The following is a 16,537-nucleotide window of genomic DNA, read 5'->3' as shown; positions in this document are numbered from 1 at the left end:
CTGCTCACACAAGGTGAAGCTCACAGTTGCCATTTATATGGTATTATTTCAAACCCGGGGCATTAGCAATTCCATGTCTCATTCAGTCCTTTCTGCGCAATAATAGTAATAAAAGTAACAGCAACAAGTGTGTATCAAATCAGTTATGTGCCAGGCAGGGTGCTAAGCCAGCGTTTTTCCAATTGTTGCCTAATCTTCCTACATCCTGCTGAGAAAGGACCCATTTCTATCATTTCTATTTGGACCTCATTCTGATGAGAAAGGACCTGTCATTCATCTTTATCCAGAGGTTCAGGTGTTTGTCCAGGGTCTCAAAGCTAGTAAGGGATGGACCCAGGATGTGTACAACTCCGACCCTACAGGCTGTGTTCTCAACCATTCCTGGATTCTGCCACAGGTTTCCATTTTGACCGCTGACCCTGTGACAGCTTCTTGGCTGTGTGGCCTCATTAGAATTCTTGTCTGTCTTCTCTCACAGCCAGCAACACATCTGCAAAGCCATTTGGGACCATGGAACTGAATTTCTCTGTGCAAATCTAAGCGCATCACTCCAGAAGTCTGCGAGTGACCAGTGCCACTTGGGCACCTGGTGTGGCAGGGCCAGTCCAGGAGTGTCCAACACAGACACATCGTGCTTCTCAGAGAGTAGATTCTCTTGGCCTCCCCAGATCTGTGCCAAGGGCCCAATTGCAATTCACAGGCTTTTCTATGAAACAATTCAGCCATCCAAATTAGGCCAGGGACTATTTCTCAGGTTTCTCTTGCTCTCTGATGAATGTTAATGCCCACAGTGTATTAGAATAATAAATATTTCCAAAGTTCCCGTGAGAGACTTAAACCTTCTCTTCCTCCTCCCAGGATAGCTGACTTGGTTGTTCTAAGGTGAGGACCGTGGGACAGACCATTGACAGAGAATCAGGAACACAGTGTTTTGTCACTTGGGAAAGGCCCTAGCTGATGGCTTCCTCTAGCATTTTAACTCAGTGTTCCTCTTGGGCAGGCTACAGGGTACTGGTGTGCAATTTTAGAAAATTTAGATCCTGGCATCAGTGGCATAAATGAGAATTCCTCTGTTCCCCTGTCCCTGCTGGAGTAGCTGGGTCTCTGGTGTATGCCCAAGCTGCCCAGGAAGGAGCAGCTATGCAGTAGTGTGGGTACAGGGCCCCCACTCACACTTGGCTGTCCAGGGCCCGGGGTCAGGCCCATGGAGCACAACCACTCTGCTTCTATTCTAAAGAGAAGAAAAGCAAACACGTCAAGGGTACCTCCTGAAACCAGGCATTTATCTGACAGAATTGCAAACCATCGGGGGATGTTTTACTGGCTGCATGCAAGGAGCCAAGTCTAAGGAAAAGGCAACACCTGGTCATCACTAGTCCTGGAGAGCTCTGTGCTGATGATGTCTGAAGGGGCATATCCAGCACCTCTGACCACCTCCAGAGCTTGCACCATTTGGGGTTCGCAGGTTGCTCTGTGGCCCTTCTGTGGTGAACTGTATCCAGGTTGAATGTGCTCTTCCAGATTATTATAATCAGGGTCGATCTGATTCTCCTCTCTGGGCTGGTGTTAGCTAAAGCAGATATTTTAAACCCTGGGATGGAACGTAGGATGAATGCAATTTGCATCTCTTTTCCTTTGTTGCTCAGCCCTGATGCTAACTTACAGAGGAGCACAGCTGCTGGCTCTAGCCGCAGCCTGAGTGACTGAGTTCCCATGAGACTTAAGTTTGAGCGGCTCGCCCTTTGCAGCTCTCTTTCCAGCGGGGCTTTCTGTACGCTGGGTTTTCTGTTGTGGAGCCCCACTGGCCAGTGTGCTTCTGGGAGCAGGTGGAAATAACAGAAGGCTGAGTGTTGTTAACATCTGTTACGACATCCAGATCCCAAAGAGAATCCCATTTCTGTGGAAGGCCATCGAAGCAGTTGAGGCCTGGGGTAGATGGGAACCCCCAGGCAGGGATATTACCCTGAGCCCATGGTGGATGGCAGGCAAGCTCCGAGCTCAGTGCAGACAGTGGATTAAAACCTTTGAAAGGGGCAGCGCCTGTGGCTCAAAGGGGAAGGATGCTGGCCCCATATGCTGGAGGTGGCGGGTTCAAACCCAGCCCTAGCCAAAAACTAAAAAAAAAAAAAAAAAAAAAAAAACCTTTGAAAGGATGAATTGGATAACCATTCAGATTGGATGGTTTAGTTATACAGCTCCCTGAGACAGGAAAGGAGACTAAACTATTTTTTCCCAGCTGAAAAGATCACTACAGAAGACAACTCTGTCTATCTTCTTGTCTCAAGTAGCAATGAAAAACACAGCATCAAGTACATTCTAAAAAGTTCCTTCCTTCCTCTTCCATATTGAGTGTTTTTTTTAAGGAAAAATACCCAAAAAACCTTCCTTTGCCTGATTTTGCTAGCTGTACTTTTTCAGGAGGAACTTGATCAAATTATGTTAAATATTAGTATCTACTGGGGGAGGGTGTCTAAATTCTCCTTTTTAAAAAAGTTGGGTCTTATCCCCAATAATAATAATAAAAAAAAAAACCCTCAATGAATCTCCAACAATAAAAAAAAAAAAAAGTTGGGTCTTGCCATGTTGTCCAGGCTGATCTCCAACTCCTGGTCTCAAGGGATCCTTCCACCTCAGCCTCCCCACTAGCTGGGATGATAAGGTGCACACCATCACATAGGGCTAAACTCGTCTTCTCCAAGTTGGATTTCTCAGTTCTTTCTCTTTTATTTATTTATTTATTTATTTATTTATTTTATCAGTAATAATGTTTATTTAACACTAAAATCTTAGTCAACCAAAATAACTTGTATATATTAAGCAGTGTTCCAAAGAAAATATTCCTCTTTGACTATGTGACCTTATAGCATGTTTTCATATTCATGCAGGACCTCCCATCTTTTTTTTTTTTTTGAGTTCTTTTTTTTTATTTTTTATTAAATCATAGCTGTGTACATTAGTGCAATCAAGGGATATAATGTGCTGGTTTCATATACCATCTGAAATATTTTCATCAAACTGTTTAATATAGCCTTCATGACGTTTTCTTAGTTATTGTATGTAGACATTTGTATTCTGCATTTAGTAAGTTTCATCTGTATCCATTCTAAGATGCACTGTAGGTGTGGCCCCAGCATTTACCCTCCTGGCCTTGTCCCCATATTCTTGTGCTATAGTTGGGTTATAGCCTTCATATGAAAGCTATAAATTAGTTTCATAGTAGGGCTGAGTACATTGGATACTTTTTCTTCCATTCCTGAGATACTTTGCTAAGAAGAGTATGTTCCAGCTTCATCCATGTAAACATGAAAGAGGTAAAGTCTCCATCTTTTTTATGGCTGCATAATATTCCATGGTATACATGTACCACAATTTGTTAATCCATTTGTGGGTTGATTTGTGGGTTGATGGGCACTTGGGCTTAATCCATGACTTAGCAATTATGAATTGGGCTGCAATAAACATTCTGGTACAGATCTCTAAGGAACTAGCAGCAACAAAGATAAAGATTACAGTAAATGCCTTCTACTCCAAGGTGTGGTTTTCTTATTCTGATCCCTTAATTTTGGCTTTCGTTTGATTTGAAAGAGCATTTCCACACTCAGTATGTCAGTCACATCTTGCCTTTCCTTTCATCTCAATATTTTTTCACCGAAGAGTGCTGTTTTACTCAGCATTCTTCCAGCAAGCTCCCTCACCTGCCCACGTGAAGAGCTCTCACAATCTGTAGGCATGGAGGTTAGGCAGACTTTAGGAAGTCACTTCCATTACTCCCTATTAGGTCAACCTACATGTAATTGTCAATATTAGGACATTTAGACCTATAAAAATAACTTCATAAACCAACACACAAGAGTTTAAGACTTGTAATCACACAACAAGTTACAAGCCGATAAACACCACTCAGGCACAGAGAATAAGATTATCTTTCCCCCTTTCTTTTTTTGTTTTTTTGTTTTTTTTTGAGACAGAGTTTCACTTTGTTGCCCTCGGTAGAGTGCCTTGGCATCACAGCTCACAGCAATCACTTGAGATCAAGGGATTCTCTTTCCTCATCCTCCCAAGTAGCTGGGACTACAGGTGCCCATCACAAAACCCGGCTATTTTTAGAGATGGGGTCTCGCTCTTGCTCAGGCTGGTCTTGAATGTATGAGCTCAGACAATCCACCCGCCTCGGCCTCCCAGAGTGCTAGGATTATAGGTGTGAATCACCAGGCCCAGCAGTCTTTCCCTCTCTCATGGACTGTCTTCAGCCTGAATACCACTTTTCCTGAAGTGATACTAGCCAGCATTTAATGAACAATATTTATATTATGCCATTTAATCCACACACTGATTCCCAGAGGTAGGGATTATGGTCCCATTTTACACACGGAATACTGAGGCTCAGAGAGGCCGGTGGGCCTTACTCTGCTCCTTTGCACCTTCCCCTCCTTTCTGCATTAACCTCTCACCAGTTTCAAAGCCGTTCTTTTTGTAAAAATTTAAATCGACACACAACACCTGTGCATATTTAAATACCTGTGTGTAATGATCAAACCAGGACAATTACATAACCCATGTCTCAAACATTTCCCATTTCAAAGATACTCCTGGTATTGGACAGATTTTGCTGGAAGCACGTATGAGCAGATTATCAGCCACCTGACTTTCTCCACGTCCTAACTGCCCAAGATATGATGACAAGATGCCTCCCTGTGGATAAGGAAACTGAAGGACCAGTGCCATTTATTTGTCAATATGGGGCCCCGCATTTCCCTGGGTGTAAAGGCTTTGACAGTATAAAGGGTTTTTAGTTGTATGCAGACAACCAAGTTGTGTGTATCATGAACAGACTTGGAAGCCAGAGCACATGTTTCATGTTTATCGATTCTATCAAATAAAATCTCAGAAATTAAATGAGTCTGATACATAGTTAATGAGGCACATAATCATTATTATGTCGCATGGTAATTAGGCATAAATGGGAAGCATTCAACATAAATGTAATTGATGAGACTTTACACAGTCAAACCACATTTTTACATTTTCTCTGATTCTGTTTAGTTTTGCAAGACCTGTAATCGGCACCTGTGTGGACAGTGTCCCTAATTGCACATGCTGTCATCATTGTCATCCACACTGACCAGCTTGGGTCATGCACCCATTCCCTAGTAGTTAGGGTTTCCATGTCTCCTCCTCCCCAACTTTCAAGCCTAAGACAGCTGCATCTGGGTGCTTGCACCTTGTCGGCCCCAAATTCACACCCTGAAGCTGTGGTTTTTCGTCAGATGCCCTGAATGCTGACGACATGAAGTGACTCATCTCTGGGTGTGATATTGTGGGACGGGGCTGCACTGGGGTGCAGAGGCTGGCTAAGGAAAGGCTTGGGCCCAGCTGGCTGCTGAGTGTGCGATCTCTCTGTGTAGTGAGTGAACACATTCACATGTGTTTGAACCAAAGGGACTTGATTGGTGCCTGTGACTGAAAGGTAAGGAGCAGACCCAGGTTCCTGGGCTGTGACGGGGGAGTGTGTCTCTCTTCCCTAACTTCGCCCTTCTCTGTGCTGACTCCACCCTGGGCAGGTAACAAGATGCCTGTCTGCAATGCTGGGCTTGAATCAACCATCTCAGAAATCAGAAATAGAAGCACCTCTTTTCCAGTAGTTTCAGCAAAATTCCTGACATCAGCTCTGGTTTTCCTGACCCTCCCCTGACCTAAGCGGAGAGGCTATGGGAGCGTGATATTCTGATAGCTGGGGCTCTGTCACCACACAGCCCTGAGACTGGACACTGGTGGGCACTCGTGGGCCACATGGGAGACTGGGTGCTGTTACCAGAGAGGGAGAGTAAAGCTGGGCAGTGGGAGCTAACAACTGTCCACTCTGGCTGCGGGGCAGGGCAGAGGGCACAAGTGGAATGAGCCCCCATATTTGGGAGGCATGAGGTGAAGGTAAGTGTGAGGAATGGAGCAGGCACAGTCCAGGTGACCCACTGCACCTACTGAGAGGGCCTTACGAGACCATAAGCCAAGGAAAAAGTTCTACTTTCTTGCCCCCAAGAAAGTAGAAAAATTTCCCCCAACTGCATGCTATTATTTGAAATTTCTTTAACCAAAGACAATTCTTTATTTTAGAAACAAAGATTTCTTTCTATTTATTTATTTATTTTGAGACCCAGTCTCACTTTGTCACCCTGGATCGAATGCTGTGGCGTCATAGCTCACAGCAGCCTCAAACTCCTGGGCTCAGCTGATTATCTTGCCTCAACCTCACAAGAGTGTTATGCTGGTCTGGAACCCCTGAGCTCAGGCAATCCACCTGCTTCAGCCTCCCAGAGTGTTAGGATTACAGGCGCCAGCCACCACAAAAGAAAAGGGACTTCAGAACAAATACCCTGGAAAAGGTAACACAGCCAAAGTAGAAATAAAAATATCATATCAATTTTTATTTATTAATTTTTTTATGGTTACTAGAAAGGATAAGTGTGTGGAAGAGTGGATGGGGGGAGCAGATTGACTTTTATTTAATTATTTATTTTTGGAGTTTTTTTTTTTTTTGGCCAGGGCTGGGTTTGAACCTGCCACCTCCGGCATATGGGGCTGGCGCTCTACTCCGTTGAGCCACAGGTGCCACCCATCAATTTTTATTTTACTTTTTTTTTTTTGAGACAGGGTCTCACTCTGTTGCCTAAGCTACAGTACAGTGGTGTTATCTGAGCTCACAGCAGCCTCAAACTTCTGGGCACAAGTGATCCTCCTCCCTTAGACTCCTGTGTAGCTGTGTTGATAGGAGCATGGCATCACACCTGGTTCATTGTTAAAAAAAATTTTCATACAGACCAGCTCTCCCCTCTGTTAGGCTAGTCTTGAATTCCTGGCCTTAAGAAATCCTCCCACTCTGGCCGCCTAAATTTCCACTTTTGATTTTGGCAAGGACAGAGAATTAAGAGGCAAGGAAAGAGAACGCTATTGGAAGGAGACAGAAGGAAGGAATCCAGAAGACTTAAGCAGGAAGACAGAAAACTCTCCTGACTTTCAAGATTGCTAGTGTCACACAGGTTGACTGAACACAGATAGTCCACCAGACTCACCTTAGTGGAAATTCTATTATTTAGCAACTGTTCACTATTGATCTCTTTGAGTTTAAAGCTTCTTAGCTTATTGAATAGAACCCAAAATTTCATACTTAGTGTTTGCTCTTGGTTGAGAATTCTCAGTAGTCAGGACAATCAGGGTGGAGTCAGGTCATAGTTCAAGAGAGTAAGAAGAATTCAAGGCAAAATATGCCACAGAGGACGTTCATCGGCTCTTGGCATTTCTTAATAAAGTTAAACTGTTTTTTCTTTTGTGATGTAATCTGTGTTTTGCTAAACAGGACTTAAACTATCCTGAACTATCCTGGAAACAGTCCCAGCAAAGGTATCACTTTATGGCTAAGTTGCAGAAATTCCGATTTATCCAACCTTGAAGACCTACGGAAACATGGTGGCCTGTGCTCCCCTCAGAGTGACATCATCAGGGAATGAAAGTGTGTTTGGGAGACTGATCCTCTTGGCCACCCAGCTCCCAGATCTGACCACACAGGTTGGACCACTTGTTTCAAAATATTCTGGAGATTTCCCAATGATGGTGAGTGAACGTGAGGACCAAAAACTGGCACTGTAGTCACAAGTCTTTTAATGACATTCACTGTATCATATGAAAAATAGCTAAAAGAACATGAGCGTGGATCAAACAATATTGTAAAAACAGCAAGAAAGAGAATCAGTGCTGTTTTCCTTACTCTGTACTTTGTTTGAAGTATTGGTATTGTGGTCATTTGTGGATGGTTTGGCCCTGCTCTCGCCGGTGGAATGATGAGAGAATACCAGGACCAGAGTCGGATGGAGTAGGGTAGAGAATAAAGTGGAATAAGGCAGGTGGGAGAAAAGATGGCTTTTTATCTCTTTCATAAAACATTGAAATCTGTCAGAACTTTTCTATTCATTTGCAGTTCTCAACTGGGAGTGAGAAGGGAATTTTCCCCCCTACATATCTGCCAGTGAAAGACTAAAAGCTAAAGGGTTTTGGTTGTAATCACAGTTAAAAACTAAACTTTTCATTAACACTCAGACTCACGTTCGCGTTGGCGGTTGGTGTATGCCATGTGTGGGCTGGCAGGGTAGAAGGGAACTCACTCTCCAGTTTGTATCCAAGGGGGCAGTGCCCACAAACCCCACTCCCCACACAAAATCCATTGCACTTGTTCTCAGGTCCCTATTTTTCAGCTGTTCTCCAAGTCCAACAGCTTTATCAGTCATAATTGTCTGCCGTCTCTGATGTTAATCAGGCTTAAAAAGGAACCTTTGCCCTAAAGCCATCTCTGTAAGCTTATCTTCCTGTGGCAAAGGCTACCATCGGCTACGTGCAGCATCTCCGCCAGACAAACCCAGCAGGGAGGCCTGGAGACGGGCAGACCCCTTACAGTGGGTTCCTACTGCTTTGCTGCAAAGTCAATAGGAAAAGAAAATAGTGACAAAATGCAGTCAGAGGCTCAAGGCTTGAGATGGTGAGGCATCTGAAATCTGGCAGGCGCAGTCTTTCCACTGGAGGTGACGGATGGCTTGCGTTAGGTGCGCCATCCCTCCCTGCCCCCAGTCAGCACTGGCTCCCTTCCTTTCTCTTTTCTTGCCCACCCAACTCAAAATACAAAATGCTTCTGAGTTAGAGATTGTCAGGTGGCTGGGGCTGGGAATGAACCCAAACCATCCCTTGAAACTGACATTGTACTCTGGTTTTTGTTGTCGTGTTTTGTTCTTGGCACAGTAAGAAGGAAGAAGGCACAGGCTTGCCCTAAATTGTGCACCACCTGAGACTCAGCTGCCTCCACTTTACCACCTCTCCAGCGCCCTAAAGGCTAGAAGGTGAAATCTTTCTGGTCTGTCTTATTTGGTAACCAGGTTTTGATGCACACAATTTGGGCAGTATTTTGTGTTCACTTTTACAAGCACAAACACTGGGGCTGGCTGCTGAGAGCCAGGTTGGACATGTTCACCTAACTGCTCTCAGGACATTTTTCTGCTCCCTGAGTAGCCCCCACACGGTGTGTGTACGTGCATACGTGTGTGAGTGCGTATTCTGTGTATGTCTGTGTCTCCTCTAGTGGGAGGAGGGGGGACATGGGGTTTTCTGAGACGTAGGAAATTGCAGAACTAAAATGTCATTCTTTATTTGAGACAGAGTCTTACTCTGTCACCCGGGCTAGAGTGCAGTGATGTCATCCCAGTTCACAGCAACCTCAAACTCCTGACTTCAAGCTGTCCTCCTGCCTCAGCCTCCCAACTAGCTGGGACTATAGGTGCCCGCCACGATGGCCGGCTAAACTTTTCTATTTTTCGTAGAAACCATGTCTCTTGCTCGGGCTGGTCTTGGACTCCTGAGCTCAAGGGATCCTCCTGTCTCATCCTCCCAGAGTGCTAGGACTTCAGGAGCTACCATGCCCGGCCTAAAATATCATTCTTGAATTCAAGGAAAGGTGAGCATGGAGCCCATCTGTGTTAGTCAAAAAATAAAAGCTGAGCAGTCACTTCCTGTTGCAGGTAAGGATAGATATATCATTCAGTCTGTTCCCTCAGTTTATTTTAATTATATTAAATTTTAAATACCGACTTTTGGAGGTATCTGTGTGCTGTTTCTTTCAAGTCTGTGGCTCTGGAGACTGTATTTCTGTGACCATGACAGAATTGGGCTGGTTCGCATGATGCCTCTATTACCTGGGATGGCGCTGAGGCCTCAGCTCACAGGCCAATCCCAGGGTTGCTCTGTCATTTACTCTGATTTCTCTAAGTGATTGAAAAGCACATTTGACACACACTTTCTCTGCAGGGATCAAGTCGTAATTAAATCCAGGGAAACTGTCTTGACAGCTGGAGCTGGCGGGTCCTGAGTTTGGGATTTGTTCTTGCAGAAGCCCAGTTACCACTCACGTGCTGCGGCCGTGCGCCCACCAGTTATGGTGATTATGAGATGTCTGCTCTGTCTGCAGTGGAGTTTGGTGACAACGTGAGCCCACCAGCAGGGCGGACTTGCTTTGAATACAGATTGAAGCATTTTCTTATGAAACTCAAGCCCTACTTCTTCCGGAGAAGACTAAAGGTTAGTTCCATATTGGGTCAACAAACCAGAAAGCATAGCTAAGTAGTTAAGAATAGGTAAACAGAAATGGCTCCGGAGAAGGGGGGAGATGTCTGGTAGGGTGCCAGCATGCAGCGCTTAATGGCTTCATCCAAGGGAATGTGTTAAATGCTCATTAACTAAATTTACAAATGATCCCCAGCTGGGAGGAGTTGCAAACAACAGAGGAAATACCACACACTGTCTCACTCTCTCTCTCTCACACACACCCGATAAATGAAGCAACATTCTGCTTGGAAAACAGAACAAAGTTAAAATAATCTTAAATGCAGAGAGCGTGGCCACTGAACACCCACACAGGCAGACAAGTGACCGAAAAGTGCTTGATGGCAACATGCCACCAAATTCTAAATATTTCTAAATATTAACATCCTTAATTTTCCAAGACTCAGGAATCATTGACCCTACACTGTGGATCTCCATGGCAGAGGAAAATGACACAGATTGCCCTTGATCACATCACCAGTCCCTTACTGCCCCACTGATCCTTAGGAAGCCATTGGGAGATGACAACATTTTTTTCTAATTTTTTGAGACACTCTGTACCCCTGAGTAGAGTGCTGTGGCATCAGCCTCGCTCGAAGCAACTTCAAACTCCTGGGGTTAAGCAATCGTCCTGCCTCAGCCCTCCAAACAGCTGGGACTACAGGCACCTGCCACAATACCCAGCTAATTTTTCTATTTTTAGTAAAGACAGGGTCTCACTTTGCTCAGGCTGGTCTTGAACTCCTGAGCTCAAGCTATCCTCACTTCTCGGCCTCCAAGAGTGTTAGAATTACAGGCATGAGCCACTACTCCTGGCCAAGTTTAAAGTATTTTTAAATGCTTGTGAAATTTTCTGTATGCTTTTACTTATGAATTTCCTTCCTTCCGTTCCTTCCTTTTCTTTTTTTTTTTTGGACAGAGTCTCGTTCTGTTGCCCTGGGTAGAGTGCTTTGGCGTCCTAGCTCACAGCAACCTCAAACTCTTGGGCTTGGGCAATTCTCCTGCCTCAGCCTCCTGAGTAGCTGGGACTACAGTCAGCTACCATAGTCACAAACACCAGGCTAGTTTTTCTATTTTTAGCAGAGACAGGGTCTTACTCTTACTCAGGCTGGTCTGGACTTCCTGAGCTCAGGTGATCCACCCACCTCGGCCTCCCAGAGTGCTGGGATTACAGGTGTGAGCCATCACTCCCAGCCACCTTCCATTTTATTTCCAGCTCTCTCATTTCATTATTTGGGTATTTAACCAATAAGACTCGCCATCTAACTTCCTTAGAGTTTCTGTCCTGTTTCCTATCCCATTTCGACAGATTTCTTAAACCTTATCTTCTAAGCCATCCATAGATTTTGTTTTCCAAATGTCTTTTTCGTTAATAGCATGTTTTTATTTTTGCTTCCCCTGTCTCCGTGAGGATGCTCACTGTATAATTTCGAGGCATTCTTCCACCTCCCACGTCTGTGGCCTCTGAGTCACTTCCCTTTTCATCTGTTTAGGCGTCTATCTTTCATACCTATGGCCTTTCCCCCTGGCAGGTGACCCTTTGTCCTCTGTTCTTTCTGGAGATGAAGTGCTAGAAATCAGACTAGAAGCCCTGGGTTGGGGGGCTTTTTGCCCAGTGGGCCTCACTGTAGACTGACCTGGGAGAGGGGGGCTCAGGGACGGGATCTCTTACAAATACTGATGTGGGATCTCCAAACATCAGAATTTGTAGATCTTTGCTGTTGAGCAGGTCATTTTCAACAAAGAGGAATTCCTCAGCTCTTCTCTTGGTGGTGGTTGGGTGGGGACAGCTATGGAAAACCTGCCTGGTGACATTTTGGGAGCTGAGTTTGGGAAGGTAACTGGGAAGTCTTGCCTGGCACATCGATTCTCACTTTAATTCTTCAGTTTTTATGGTATTGGCTCCAACCGTTCCTCAGCTGCTTCGGAGACCAGAGTGTTTCTGGTCCAGCTTCTTCAGGCTCCTGCTGGGATGGGGAAGGAACTGGCTCAGCTTTTTGCTGCCTGAGGGGGAAGGGATGCTGGGGTTCCGATTACCCCTTCTACAGACTTTCAAACAATTCTCCTCTTTCCAGCTCTTCCCACACCCTGGCCTTGGTAAGGGTCGGGGTAGAGTACGCCCACCTCTGCCTCCTTTCCAAAAGCCTTTCTAGGGTTAGCGACTCCAATGAGGTTGTCCTTAAGAGGATTTCCTAGACCCCACACCCCATACAATTAGTTTTTGTTTTCTCTGTTATACTACATCAGTTGCTACTATTTCTCCCAACCCATGTTCACTCTTCCCAGCTTGCCTTTTTTAACTATGATGAGGTCCTGCTCTGTCACCAGGGCTAGACTGCAGTGGTAGTATCATAGTTCACAGCAACCTCAAACTCCCTGGGCTCAAGCCATCCTGCTGCCTCAGCCTCCTAAGTACTTGGAACTACGGGTGCACACCACTGCACCTGGCCAATTTTTCTATTTTTTGTAGAGTGAGGGTCTCACTCTTACTCAGGTTGTTCTTGAACTCCTGGCTTCAGCAATCCTCCTGCCTCAGCTTTCCAAAATCCTAGGCTTACAAGAATGAGCCACCATATATGGCTTCTGCCCAACTTCTTTTGGCACTTTGTACTTCTGTCACTCAACCCCCACCACGAATGATTGTTGGTTTTGTGTTTTATTTTATTTCCCCCCCCTCATTTCGGTTGACAGGAGTTTGAAGAGGGAGTGGAGAAAAAGAGCATATGTTTTTGCTGTGTCTGAGGAGAAGTTATGCTTCTCCTATCCTTTATTGTCATACTTTCAACAAACTCCAAGTCAATAAATTACCTTGAAAACGATTGTTGTTTGTAGAATGTACTCAGAGGAGGCAACTGCTCCCAAACTCTTCTCTTTATCCCTAGATGTCCTTTGACCTCTCTACTTCTTCATCAAGGTCATGGGGGGAGGGTGTCACCATTAATTGAGCACCTACTATGTGTGGCAGCGGGGTACTTGATCCTCAGTATATCACATTTCGTCTTCACAGAATCCCTCCCTACAAGGTGGGTATTATTGCTTACCTTGTGGACAAGGGCTGCAGCTCAGAAATTTTCCCCAGGGTGCTCTGAACTCTGGCAGCTGAAGAGCTGGCAAGTAGTGGTGCTTGGATTTTAGTGGGCATCAGTCTGACTTCCAAGCTGGGCACTTTGCTACCCAGCCTGAGGGGGGCACTAGTACAAGTGGTAGGTGATGGCAGGAGACAGATGCCAAGTGTTTTGTGGGAGGATGTAAGTTCCATGGGGGCTGAGACCTTCGTTGGGGTGTTTACCACCTTCTCCCGAGAACAACCCTTGCCACATTGAAAATCCACAATCATTATTTTTTAAAAGAATGAATGAATGAACAGATGAATATAATCCGTTCAATCCTCTGAGCAACTCAGTCGTAACTCTGATTTGCCATTTTGTTAAAGGTTAGGAAACAAGTCCCAGCAACTTGGGACTTGTGTTTTCCAGGGGATTCTTTCTGGAAGTGCTGTTTTCTTATAACCTGAAAATTACCCATAATAATAACTGATGCTAACCTCATGTCAACTAGGAATGAACAAGACAGCTGAGTTGGCTTGGCTAAGCTATACCACATTTGACAAAATATTATTGAGTGAGTGTCCACCATGTGCTAGGCACTAGGCTGGGAGGTTTATATTCATTCACTTTCATGTTTATCCTCATAGTAGCCAGATAGCCAGTTGGCCTAAACCCAGTTTCTTAAAGATCCATTTGCCCCATGAAGAGTTGGCCTCAAAGTCAACCTTCATTGGGGAATCTAGATTCTATTTTAGTGTTTTATATCTCCTTGGCATTTGGGAGCAGTTTAATAATGAAAAAGAAAATAGTTCCTTGCAGGGAATATCTAATTTGATTTTGTATTTATATTAGGTATTTATTGAACTTGCAGAAATTTTTTTAAAAGATGGGATTTTTTTAATACTTGAAAGTGTCTTTTTTCTATTTGACCTACTTTTGGATAGTGAAGCTCTTGTTAGTCAGTTGATAGAAGGCCTTTTATTCAGAACTTAAATGAAATTTAAAAATTAAATTAAAATTAAATTTTCAAATTCTTTTTTCCAGGACACAGGAACCGATATAAAAAATGCTCCAAAATTCATTTATGAATTTCGCATAAATGGGTTGTTAGGTAAGATGTTCTCCTGCCAGCAGGACTGAGAGCAAAATGGGACAAAGACCTGGACCGTCCAATGACTGTGCCTTTTTCTTCCTCCACCTCCTTCCATCCCCACCCTCCCAGTCTCAGCCAGGGAGGTGCATGGGGGGCTTGGCTGCTGATTTTTATGATTCTCAGCATTAAATGCTATTTTCCTGTTCCCCTGAGACAGAGAGAAGACACTCAGGTGGGTCACTGAGTGTACTAGGGACAGATGGCAACTTTTCAAGCACTCTTCCCTACCTGTTCCTCCATAAACCGTGCACTAAGACATCGATGGGACATGTGTACAACGTAACACAGGGATGATGAAAGTAGCCAGAAAATGAGATAACCTTGAAGCATAATCATTTCCTTTATTGTAGAAATGCCCAACATTAGCTGGGCATGGTGGCATGCCCCGTGGGTGCCATGGGATAGACCCCCAAATCTCTGATGTTCCAATATGGAGCTGTGGCTAAGAGGAAGGACAGAGAGTATTCTCCAAAATGAAGAGCTGCTTATTTTGTTACTCAGAAAGATGCAGAGGGATTTTGGATGAGGATTTTTCTTGAGATGACAGTAGTTAAATTTATCATCTGGGTATCACTATGGAAGTCTCTGCCACACTGGTTTTATTTTCTTCGCAAGTGTCTACGGTTGCAAAACTAATCAGGCAGATTAACTAGGTTAGTTAAATTAAGATAAACACATGATCGTCTCCCAGAAAGATAGCTGATCTGAGCTGGAACTCTTCTATGGGTTTCAAGGCCCATTCGCTAGTCTCCTTATACAGGCAAGAATGATATTTCTAAGCCTGATAATTCTCCTTTCTGTCTGAATTGATCAATACATCTTTTTGCATCCCCAGCACAAAATCCCGAATGTGTTTGCTTCTTTTTCTAAAAGAAATCCTCTGTCTTGCTGGGATTAAGAGGGCAAAGTCCCATGACACAGTTTGCAGTCAAATTTTGGCATCTGAAAAACCTTCCTTCTTTCAAGAACTGTGGCAACCCATCAAGAGGGAACAGTGTTTTGGCATTTGGGCTGAAAATGTTACCTTCCAACTGAGCTGCTCTTAAAGTATTGTTTCTGAAACCAAGGGAAGTGTGTGTAACAAGAACAGGCTTTGTGCTGCTGGGACATTGTGGATGAGAGCATCTGCCCCAAGTTGAAAGGAAAACTGGCCAGCTGTGTCCATTCACTTTCTGTAATATACCCGCTTTCCCTGGACTCCCGAACATCCCCAGGGACATGATCGGTTGTCATGACTCACATTTCAGATCCTTTTGCTTTGTTCATACCATAACCATGGAATCTTACTTTTCTTTTCAAGACAGAGTCTTACTCTGTTGCCTTGGGTAGAGTGCCATGGTGTCACAGCACACAGCAACCTCAAACTCCTGGGTTTAAATGATCGTCCTGCCTCAGCCTCCCGAGTAGCTGGGACTACAGGCACCTGCCAGAACACCCGGCTAGTTTTTCTATTTTTAGTAGAGATGAGTCTCACTTTTGCTCAGGTTGGTCTCAAACTCCTGAGCTCCATCAAGCCACAGTGCCAGGACTACAGGCATGAGCCACTGCACGGGCCCTGCAACCTTACTTTTCATACACTGTCTATCTGACTGGCAGCCTATCCCTTTTCTCTCAATTACCCATCGCCACCCATTTTCTACTTCTGTTCCCAGTCTTACCAAAAAGGTAAGTGGTAATTTGCCCAAGCAGAGCCTCACTAGTCCAAAGTGTCCAAACTGAGATTTCCTCTAGGATTCCCTTCCCTAATTCTATTTTTTTTTTTTTTTTGCAGTTTTTGGCCGGGGCTGGGTTTGAACCCACTACCTCCGGCATATGGGGCTGGTGCCCTACCCCTTTGAGCCACAGGCGCCACCCCCTAATTCTATTTTTATGTAATAAATATTTATGGGGCATCTATGGTGGCCGGCACTGTCTTCAACTCCTCAGAGATGCTAGTGAGCAAAACAGCCTTCTGGAAGCCAAGCTGAGAGGCCTCCCCTCTGCACAGTCCAATCTAGAACCAGAGAAGGGAAAAGAAAGGCCCGAGGCCTGGCTACAATTCTTGGCACCTGTGCTTCAGGCTTTCAAGCCCTTAGACCCTACCACATGACCCTTGTACTCTATCTTAATCTTTTTATGAAAGATCTCACTTTGTCACTCTGGATAGAATGCTGAGGTGTCACAGCTCACAGTAACCTCAAACTCTTGGGCACAAGTGATTCTC

The 16,537-nt window shown here is 44.6% G+C and overlaps 1 protein-coding gene across 1 annotated transcript in view; it reads right to left on the bottom strand.

Moving 5' to 3' along the window:
* SASH1 (SAM and SH3 domain containing 1) overlaps positions 1-16,537 on the bottom strand; it is a 312,356-nt gene that overhangs the window by 221,467 nt on the left and 74,352 nt on the right. The window lies entirely within an intron of this gene.

The sequence above is a fragment of the Nycticebus coucang genome, chromosome 5 (genome assembly GCF_027406575.1).
Source record: "Nycticebus coucang isolate mNycCou1 chromosome 5, mNycCou1.pri, whole genome shotgun sequence".
Taxonomy (NCBI): Eukaryota; Metazoa; Chordata; class Mammalia; order Primates; family Lorisidae; genus Nycticebus; species Nycticebus coucang.
Note: the sequence above shows the minus strand (reverse complement) of the source record. Positions and strands in the feature narration are given on the sequence as shown.